The 11,381-nt window shown below is 41.3% G+C and overlaps 1 protein-coding gene across 3 annotated transcripts in view; it reads left to right on the top strand.

The window, feature by feature from the left end:
• The first annotated feature begins 1,117 nt into the window (after positions 1–1,117).
• Positions 1,118–11,381, top strand: part of Dync1i1 (dynein cytoplasmic 1 intermediate chain 1) — a 306,856-nt gene continuing 296,592 nt past the window's right edge. The window contains exon 1 of one of the 3 annotated variants that reach the window (XM_063242471.1): positions 1,118–1,301. The gene's annotated coding sequence lies outside the window, so the exon portion shown is untranslated. Of the gene's footprint in view, positions 1,302–1,924; positions 2,056–11,381 lie in introns of those variants that run through there. The other 2 variants (XM_063242461.1, XM_063242475.1) reach the window with 2 other exon arrangements.

The raw sequence follows: 11,381 nt of genomic DNA, 5'->3' as shown, positions 1-11,381 counted from the left end.
TTGGCTTATCATATAGGTCAGTAATCATTCTCCTAGGTTTTTACTCAAATACTTGAATACAAACAAAGCCCCACTTATGAGTTGCTAAGTAACTAGAAACAACCAAGATATCCTTGAATAGGTGAATGGATAAACAAATATATCTATAAAATAGAAAATTACTTGAGGATAAGAAGAAATGAAGTATCAAGCCATCATAAGATGTAGAGGGAATTTAAGTAATTATGGCCACGGAAAAAAGCCACTAGAGGGGATTTAGCTCAGTGGAATAAATCCCTGCCTGGCAAGTACAAGGTCATGAGTTTGATCTCTGGCACACACACAAAAATTAGGCACCAGAAAAGACTATGAATTTTATAATTCCAACTGCATGGCATTCTGCAAGATAGATCAGTAGCTGCTATGATTTATCAGTCAACTTTCACATTACTGAGATATACTGAAAGGAGAGGTTTAATTTGGCTCATGGTTTCAGCAAACTCAGTCAATAGTAGACCGGCTCCCAGGCAGAAACATCCTCATGGATGAGAGGTATAGCAGACTAAAGAATATATATATATAGTCTATTCATCTGTGCATAGACCTTTGGGTTTTTTCCACCTTTTGGATATTTTGAACAGGGCTTCAGTGAACATGAGTATGCAAATTTCTCCTCAGGATATTATTTGAATTATTTTGAATACACAATACAGAGTAGGATTGTCATATTAAACTAACTCTCTCTCTCAATCTCTCTCTCTCTCTCTCTCTCTCTCTCTCTCTCTCTCTCTCTCTCTCTCTCTGCCATCCTCTGTTTCTTTAGGAAAAGTGAGATCCATCAGACCTGTAACGGTACTGTGAATATGTGAATAGCAGGCGGTCCCCTATTCTGTTTAAATAATCTTAAAGTTTGGCTCCATGGCAGTAAAAGTTATCCAATGATGGGGAGTCAGCAGAGCTCCCAGAACAGCACCGCTGTCCTCCGTGCAGCCCTGGGGAGTGAGTCCGGCTGTCCAGGGCGGAGGGGTGCACGGTGACCTCGCCAGGCCCCTCCGCTGGCCTGGGCGCGCGACCAGGCGCCCCGGACTCTCCCGCGGGAGGCGCGCGGGGCGGGGAGGGCGTGGGCCGGGGGCGGGGCGAGCCCCGCAGCTCGGAGCTCCGGGAGCTGTCAGTGTCAGGCTCGGGAGAGGAAGTGATCGCTCCCGGAGGAGCGCGAGCCGAGGGCCGGCGCAGCGTGAGACAGCACATCCTGCCCGCGCCGCCGCGCTCCGCGCTCCGCACCGCCGCCGCCGACCTCGGAGCCCGGCTCGCGCCGCGCGCAGGTAAACCCGGCCGCGGGGTCGCATCCCAGTCCGCCCGCCCCCGCTGCAGCCGCCGCTGGACCGGCTCGGCCCTGCCCCGGCCCCTCCCCGGCTCCCGCGGGCGCACGGGGCCCAAAGGTTGGCACGGAGCCCCTCAGCGGCAGCCCCGACCGCAGCTCCCCCGGGGCCGAGGAGGGGCGCGGAGCACCACCGTGGTGCCCACCTGGGGAGCTGGGAGGGGCGTGTGGCGCGCCCCGCCCGCCCCGCCCTCTGGGGAGAGCCGGGGGCGTCGGTGAGGGCGCACCCCGCCGGCGCTGGGGGAGGGGGCGCGGGGAGGGTGCTGTTGGATTTGATTTCCGAGCTGTCTGCAAAGCTCTCGGATGCTGCTGCTGCCCGCCAAGTCGGAGGGAGCGAACGCAATTCCAGCAGAGCTTTAATTAAACACTCGCGCAAGAAGATGCCAGTTTCTCTGCGCTACGGCAAAGTGCGGGTGCGGGGCGTGTTTTGCTAAACACCTTCGCGCTGCCGGGCTCTCCTTCCCCCTCCCTCCACCCGGAATCCCTCCGGCCTCAGCCAGGAGTGCCTCGTCATGGTAAAGGCGGTGATCCCCGCAGCCCTGATGGAAACGGCAGCCGCGCGAGTCTCTGGACTTGAACGTTGCTAATCAGGTTCACAGAGGCCCAGGCCCAGAACAGATGATTACTTAGGAAATGAGAGATTGGACAAAACGTTGCCTATGGAGCCCATTCCTTGTGCTGGCCGCCGCTGCGCCTAGGTAAGGGCAGGAGCAACTGGCCAGCCATGTTCCTGCCTGGCTTGCCTTGCGGTGCATGCTGCAGACTTCTAGCATTCCAGAGTTGTGAAAAATCGCTCCCAAACATTCTAGACTAGCAGAAAGCTTATCTAACAGTGAGGCACAGGGAACTGCGACCAACATCCTGGACCAGTACTAACACAGATATGAATGACTATCTCCATATACATGTTTGCAGTGGGGGGAATTAACAGAGAAACATGATCAGCGTTAGGGAGTTTGAGATCGGACTCAGCAGCCTGAGAGTACTGGTGAGAATGTAATACTTCCTCTGCTTATTAACTATGCCAAGTTTGCTCCCAAAGCTTTAGTGTGGGGAAAAGGTTGTAACTCTGCTTTCCTGACTATAATTCTCAGTAAGATAAAATCCAGCTCTCCTGGTAGCACTTAGGGCATTACGTGGTCTTCCTTGGAACTGACTTGCTCCTCTTATAATCTTCTAAGCCACCGCCTAGACCTTTGTACAAATTGTTTGAGAGTTCTGGGCAAACTTTTGCAACCTGTCCAGCTAGCTCTAGGCCGCATTTCAGCCCGGAATATCTCTTGCATCTCAGGCTTCAGGCTCCCATGCACCTGTTTACTCTTTTCTTGTGTGTTTGGGAAGCAGCAGCCTCCAGTGTACAAGCCGGAGGAGGGATGTGGGAGAGTGTGTGTGGGGGTGGGGGGGTGGCTGGCCCACTCCCAGCCTTTCTTCCTCCTTTTCTACTGAAAACATGCCTGAGAATTTTTGGCTGGTAAAGGTTTACATCGTTATATCATCACCATCAGGGATACTGCAAAGAAGACCTACTGTACCCTCAGGAAAAGGAGCAAGGTTCTTAAAATACTGGTCGATTATCTCCAGTTTCTGACCAGCTTCTGAGATGGCTAGAGGGAACCACTCAGCATTTCAGAAACCATGTTTTAATTCTAAGAGGGGGCACTATGTACTTTATACCTTTCTCCTTTCCAAAGCGCCACTTCTTGCATCAATATTTAGTAAATGAAACTTTCCCTTGCTTTTAGTGCTGAGTTGAGTGATTTGGGGGGATCCATAGGCTCTGTCCTGACCACCCTGTAAGCATAGGCTTCAACTTAGTACCCTTATGACTTACTCATTCTATGCAGTTTTCAGCATTTAACCTGATATCGAGTGTGTCACACACATGGCTGCAGACATCAGTATACCCTACCCTTCCTTCCTTCTCCCCACCCTTTGCTGCACCAAGCAAAAGAAAGGTTAACAGCAGTTCAAGTGTACGGAGTGCGTTAGCAGATATTTTATTTCAAAATCTTTTCACATGTATTAATTTATTTAACTCTCACAATCTTCTAAGACAGATATTGTTCATAATACTATTTTACCAATGAGAAATTCATGACACAAAGACATCACATGACTTTCCAAAGCTTGTGTAGCTACCAAGTTGCAGAGGCAGGATTCAAACTCTGAATCCAAGTCTGGACTTTTTGAAGTGCTTTTCTATACCATAAAATAATTCCATTGCTTAATTTTCAGGTATTAACTGCAATGTCCATTTCTTATGTTGTCTTAATTCTTAGCTTAATCTTATGAAGTAGAATACATTATTCTCCGTATCATATACATGACAAAACTAAGTGACATACTCAAGGTTATCGCTAATCAATGGCAGAGACAGGAGTCAAATCAAGCCAGAACTCATCCATTTTGTATACATCTTCCATGAGAAGTGGAAAATACTCAGCATGTCCATTTCTTTCAGGTTGGTCACCCAGTTTCTCTGAGCAAAATCTGCACCAGTCTAGCTGCAGTTTTTTGCCTAGTGGTTAATAAATGTGGATGACACAACAGCAGACTCAGAGTTAGCCCATGGCCTTTTAAAATAAAACATCACATTAATTCTGCCTCCTTTATGGAACTAGCTAGTTGCCCATATCAATTTTTGAATCTCAAAATGTCCTGAAAATAATGGCTCCCTCCATCAGGGATCCCTTTAACTAGAAACTCTTTTGGGAACTTGTCAAGGACAATGAATTTCTAAGGTTAAATGCTTTTGTGAAGTGACTAAGGTCACTGTATTTTTCTTCTTTGCAATGCATATTCCTTGCATGAATCCATGTTAAAATAAATTCATTCCTCTTTTGAGGAGTTTTTGCTGATATCTTGGACTTACTTCCTGTCCTTGCTGTGAGGCCAGGATGTTATAGGGAAGCTTGTGTTACAACAAAGACTCCACAGCCCAGGTGCTTCTGTAGAGGAGCCCATGTTACACAGCACCCCTGATTCTTTGGGGGAGTCTTCTTAAAGCCATAGGCACTGGAAAGGAGGCACATGAATACTTTCCAGGTGATCACTGAGCCCACTAAAATTAAGGCAGAATTTTATATTCGTGCATAAATGCAGCTTCAAGGGGAAAACCACAGTATTTGTAACTAAAAAGAGATGAAGAACCACTGGCTTTTGTGCACTATTTAGAAAAGAGGAGAGAAACACATTCTGCTGAATGTGTTGAAGGCAGTCCAAAAGCTATTGTGTCAGAGCCAGCCAAGAAAAAAATGTTCTTGGCTGTCAAAACATTTCTGCATTTCACTGGGAGCCCAGGTAGCAAGAATAACCTACTGTAACACATGCTGCAACCCAGGAAGGGCTCCATTAATCGGGCACTTGCTCTGTACATGGTCGGAGCTTTATTATTGCTGTGTTCATCAAATCATTTCACCATCCCTGCAAGATAGATGTTTTAAAATTATTTCACAAGCAAGGAAGTGCTAGGATGAATTCAGCCACTTGGTCAAGGCCTCAGGAAGCCAGCTAGTGGAGGAGCTGGATTTCAAATGCTTATCTCCCTGGTTCCAAAATCTGTTAATTCTCTTCCTCCCACACTACATCGTTTCTCTGTCTCTGTAAGTTACCAAACTGTATTGTTTAGTGTAGCTTTTTATTGTGGCAGCACAGAGAGTCCTGCAAGAAAAGCCTGCAAGTGTTATCAAAGGGAATGAGAAAATTATACATCTCTCGGTAAGGCAAAGGATAATTAAGCCCTGCCTTCCTTGACATGAGACGCAGCCCCACTCTTGTGACTCTGACGTGTCACCTGGCATCTTGCTGAGTAACAGATACATAGCAGCCCACACCTAACAGCCCAAAATCTAGCCAGGGAGGACACAAGGCAGAACTTGATTCACTGCAAGGACACATTCACTTTCAGCCTGCTCAGTATTCAGGGCTCCTCTGATTGAGTGGCTGTGTTACTATCTGGAACGATGGTTTGGCACCAAATCCTGGGAAGCTCTCTACTAACTAGAGGACTGCTGTCCTGAATCCATCTCCAGTGACTGCTGCTGTTTCCAAAATATGTCTTAAGGTTTAACATTCTTACACTTCTCTATTTTCCTGCTATGTACTTACAGCACAATTCATTATTTCATTTCTGTGGTACAGAATAACTAAAGTCATCAAGATGGCAAATGTCCAAAACAGAAACTTCTGTTAAAGTTTTTTAATTTTTATTTTTATTAGTGCATATTTATAATACACGATTTACATTCATTGTGGGGAGTTGATATGTGTACACTATACATTTTAATTCTTTTACATCCTCTTTCTTTCTCTTCCTTCTCAGTTCTATCTCTTGTTCCCCTTCTCATTTACAAAGAATCTATCTCCATGTTTCCTATTATACATCTTATTTTGCTCTTTAATTTATTTATACTTTCAGTTCCTTATACAAGAGAAACCATGTGACATATAAGTTTGCATGTCTGATTTATTTCACTTGACATTAAGGTCTCAAGGTACATCCATTTTCCAATGAATGACTCGGTTTCCTTCTTTATGGCAGAGCCGTCCTCCATTGTGGAAATACCACATTTTCTTTATCTATTCATCCATTGGTAGACAGATAGGCTATTTCCTAGATTTAGCTATTATATAAGTCGTGCTGCTATAAACATGGGTATGGACATATCACAGTCATGTGATCTCTTTAACTCTTTTGGGAAGATACTTAGGGAATAGTTGGACTGAATGGAATTTTTATTTTTAGTTTTTTGAAGAATATTCATAATGATTTCCATGGTGATTGTACTAGTTCACACCAATAATGTAGAGAGTTCCTTCCCCCTACCATGTGTGCTCTCTCCAACATTTGTTATTATTCAATTTATTAATGATAGAGAGTCTTTGGAGTAAGATAGAATTTCACTGTTGTTTTGATTTATATTCCTCTAATGGTCAAGATGTAGAACATTTTTTTCATAATCATTGGCCATTTATACTTCTGAGAAATCTCTATTCATTTGAGCTACCCATAAAAGACTGTGTCTTTTATTTTGAGAAATCTATTTTTTTTGCATTATTATATAGTCTGGATATTTGTCCTCTATCTGAGAAATAGCTGACAAACTTTTTCCCTTTCTGTAAGTTTTCTTTTCACTCTATTGTTATTCCCTTTGCCATGAGAAGCTTTTTAGTGTGATAGAATATCATTTGTTGATTTTTGTTATTTCTTTGCAATTTGGCTTTTGTTGACATTGTCCATTGAAACTAAATATTACACTTAACTCATATCAAAAGTATATGTATAATTTTTTAAGCAAAGGAATACTTTTATACATTCTGTGGTCAACCATCATTAAAACTTGAGATTTCTTTTTCTTTTTTTCTAATAATATAAAAGAAGGGTTTTTTTTTATTATTATTTAAGAGGAAAAAGAGAAAAACACAAAACAAACCAAAGCGGTGTAAGGGTACACGTAATACAGAACTACAAAAAAACAAAACAAAACAAAACAAAAACAAAACAAACAAACAAAAAAAAAACATAACAGTAAGAAATCACCTGTTAGTATATTACATATTATCATCTTGAAAATAGTTCCTCAAATCACAGTATCAAAGAATACAAGGTGGACATTCAAACAGGTAGACTGCAAACAGCTGTGTTCAATGATCCAAAAACATTGATACAGTCAGCTATTTAACACCCCTAAACACACTTGCTGTTATATCCGTTAGAGCTCTTTTTCTTTCTTTTTTTTTTCCCCTCTCTTTTTTACAACAAAATTCACGCACTTTGGATTTCATTACTCCTTAGTGCTTATTACTTTTTTTGGGGGGGGGGGGGAAGAATACAGTCAAATATGGCAAAACAAAGCTGTCAGTCAATACCAAGGATAGACATAGCACATGATGTAGAACAGAGTACAAGTTTATCAACAATGGTTATCAACGTTGTCCCTTGATTCCTTAAAAAGAATTGTCTATGTCATTAGATATTATAAAGTTGGACAAAACAGTAGAGAACAAGACCAATAAAACTTAGGCATTGTAAACATTACAGGACTTCCAAAGAAGACAATAGTCAAACCAGAATGGGTATCTTAGTGAATCTTATTGTCTTCAAAGTAGTTGCCTATGTCTTGAAACTTGATACTACCATATAGAATGGAACAGAGTCTAATCAGTCAAAACAAGATCGTGGGAGTACTACAGGACTTCAAAACAAGTTAATAGGAAATCAAAAAGAGTTACTATTTATATATCCTAATTTTTTGAATTTTTTCTTTAATTAAGACAAACATAAGAAATGACTAAATAATTTTTTTAAAACAATAAGGGGGAGATTGAGATAAAGCAGGACATAACAATATAACAATAGAGGTCACAGCATGACTGTTTCAACAACCTAGTACTTCACCACTATATAACCTGACTTAATAGTAGTTACCATAGTGTCTTTTTCCTTGATATATTTGGATAAAACTTCATATACTCTAGCTTCAAATATTTTCAAATCAAGAAGCCCAGAATAAAGCCTTTCTAATTAATGAGTGAAAACTTTATAAGGCTCCAAGGCCACCTAATGGGGAATCATGATTACCACATATTTTTATATATTTGAATCATTACTTACATTAGGGAAACTATTCGGTATTCACACATGCGAGATTGATTTATTTCACTTATGAGTATGGTCTCAAGCTGCGCCCATTTATTGATAAATATCTCAATGTGATCCTTCTTTATAGCTGAATAATACTCCATTGTATAGAAATACCACAACTTTTTTATCCATTCCTCAGTTGATGGACACTTGGGTTGTTTCCAAGATCTGGCGATTACAAATTGTGCTGCTATAAACATAGGTGCACATATATCACTGTGGTATGATGCTTTCAGTTCTTCTGGGAATATGCCTAGAAGTGGAATAGCTGGAATAAATGGGATTTCCGGTCCCAACTTTTTGAGAAATCTCCAGACAGATCTCCACAAAGGCTGTACCAGTCTACACTCCCACCAGCAGTGCAGGAGAGTTCCTTTTTCCCCACAGCCTCTCCAGCATTTGTTGTCGGTTTAAAAGAAGGGGTTTTGTGAACATAGAGCCCCTAAATGGTTCTGTGACCCCAAGCACTTTCTCTGGTAGGTCAGTTTTAGAGAAGCATATACATCTGGAAACAAATGTCATGAACTCTTCACACTCCTGTACACTTTTAATAAAGTGTTCGTAGGCAGGGGCATGCATAAACCAATTTGCAGATCCTCATTTAAGGAACACAGGTGTTCTGCTTGGTGGGTCCAGGTGGGAAGGTAATGTCAGTCAGACTCTTTGCCTTTGTCTATGTGGCTCAAGTTAGAAGAAGATGGGGCAGGAGGGAGCTACCCAGGACTACCCAGGACTGATGGTTTCGTTTCCTGCTCTCAGGTACAAGTAACTACTATGGAGGGACACCTCTCAAGCTGAGATGACTACTGTATATGAACAGCTCATGCTTTGTTTATTTATTTTATTTTATTTTTTGGTACCAGAGATTGAACTCACAACCTTGTACTTGCCAGGCAAGTGTGTGTGCTGCTGTCTTGCTGAATTTAATCATTTTTAGTAAGATCCTTTTAACTTCCCACACAGGGTCTTACACAGTAGAAACTCAACAAGCTGAAATAAGAGCTGGGGTAAATCTTACTTAATTTTCCTTCTCTTCTACATTTAAATCTCTTCCTCTGGAATCATTTAGTTGAAACATTCACCTCCTGAAATGCAGCACCCATGGTGTTTCTGGGCCAGATAGGACTGGAGTCTTGATGCCACGCATTGTGGAGTCCTGGGCTTCCTGAATCAGGATTATGTGAAGCACTTCTGTCTGGACAAAGTGAAGCTTGGGAAATGACAGGCAAGATGGTTTGAGTCTTGTGTTTTCCTCTGTGAGCTCCTAAGACTAATTCTTTCAGTCTAGCTTTGATCTGACATTCTGCTGAACAGAGCAGTACTTTGGTTTTTTTCTTAAGGGTGGAAGGAAAATTTTGATTCATTATCAGATTTATGTTTCATTCTAACATCAAGTGAAGCCAAGAGTAACAAACATTTTGAATAGCTCTAATGAAGAATCGATAGCACAACATTTTATACGGTATCCACAGTCAGTTTCCCTTTTAGAAAGCATGCTGAATTATCAGCACAGGCTTGAAATGGTGCCCATTTTTTTAGTGGCCAAGACAAAGAGTTTATTAATTAAATTGAAGTTCTCTATTCTAGGACACATTTTTCCCCCCATAACCTACATATGGAAGCTTTTAAATGTTTCTCAGATCATTGAATGTTCAAATGAGCCAGCATACAGCGAATGACCTGAGTCTGTCTCAGAACCAACTGTGGAATGTCAGGAGTCGAGTCGGTGGGTCTGGATGACTGAAAGGGCAGTAGGCCCTGTGGGGAATGTGTGTGTTTTGACACAGTGTCCTATTTTACAATGACGCCACCTCTCCTGTTTCACCATCCGCCCTATTAGTGTCAAAATAGCAAGGGGTTGTGGGAATTGGTGTGTATTTTTGTGGCAGAAGAATAACAAAAATCTTCTCTGCTTGCTTTCTTTAAAAGTGTGACATTGTTCACTAGCAGGAGGTATAGGTTACCTCTGATTTGGAAAGAGGATCCTCCCTGTTTGTATGCAGGCTGGCAGGGAAGTGAAAGCCTATTTACATAAGGTAAAATGCCAAACTAAATCTCCCAACGAAAATACGGCCCACCCAGGGACAGTGTAAGGGCTAGGCGTGGGGTTTTAAATACTGACAGATTTTCTTGGTTTTGCTTTTATGCTTCTTAATATTTTTCACATTCCTCTGTAAAGTGATTGGTATATTAAAAATGGGTGAAAGTCCATATCTTATGCCATACAAATTGAGAGGGGGATTATGCTCATTTCCTTCAAAAGTCTCTTATTTTTTAAGTAAAGAATTATGAATACCTAAAATGTGGAAGTCAACAAATAATAGATTTGAGGTTGAAGTAGATAAAAAAGTCAGGTTACAAAGCTGTTATGGGAGAGGAGGAAGACAGTTTCTTCACATCCCCGGGCATTCTGCCCAAGCTGAGCCATTTATCTACATAAAATGGGTCAAAGTTTTGAGGATGGGTTGGGAAATGGAAACATCAAAGTCAATACCATGGTCATCTTCCCAGAAGTGTCTGTTTAGAATATAAATAAGGTGCCCATTTAGAGTATAAAATGCGTGATGTTACAATGAAGAATGTAAGGTTCCTAGAAAATTGTACAAATCTAGTTTTACAGATGATGAATAAAAGAACATATAGGGGTGAAAGTTAACTTTCTTTAGTAGTGTTGTTGTTTGTTTGTTTGTTTGTTTTAATTCTAATCAATAATATTCATGTAGGACCTATGCAGTGTCAGCCATGAATAAGACTGAGCACCTGGTGGGCACATACAAATGAACAAGACGCAGATCTTAGGGACTGATGTCTAATCAGAGAGACATCAAGAAGTTTGGTATCTACAACATATGGTTTTTATGTTGTTACACATACTGCATATGAAATGGTGATCACATGTAGTAAAATTTGGTAAGTGCCTGATAAAGGTTTAACAAAGTACAATGGAGACTCAAGAAAGAGAAATAACTAATAACTAAGTGAACAGTGACTTCGAATTTGCAGGCAAAAAACGTTTCTTTTGATGTTTTAATGTTTGTACTCCTCCTATGATCTTAGATTCAATTTGATTCCAGAAAAATTATAAAATGATTGCAATTAAGAGATACCAGATAAACATACCTTCTTGGACTGGGATCCAAATCCCAATTTTATCACTTTATTAGATATGTAAGTTGGGTAAGCTATTCTGCTTGCTTTTACCTTATTTCCTTTGTTTGCATGAAAAAAATCAATAAGAGTGTCCTTTTCCTATAGTGTGGCAGATTTTGAAAAGGTAAATCCCACTTAACTTTGCATTTCTTAAAGGATTCTCATGGATCATTTTGATATGTTTAGTATGAACACTGACTTTTTTATAGTGAAGGAAATGACCTGCTTGGC

This window comes from Cavia porcellus, unplaced genomic scaffold (genome assembly GCF_034190915.1).
Source record: "Cavia porcellus strain 051 isolate PalLab524CR breed Dunkin Hartley unplaced genomic scaffold, mCavPor4.1 scaffold_2, whole genome shotgun sequence".
Classification (NCBI taxonomy): domain Eukaryota; kingdom Metazoa; phylum Chordata; class Mammalia; order Rodentia; family Caviidae; genus Cavia; species Cavia porcellus.
This window is presented reverse-complemented; position numbering and strand designations above follow the sequence as displayed.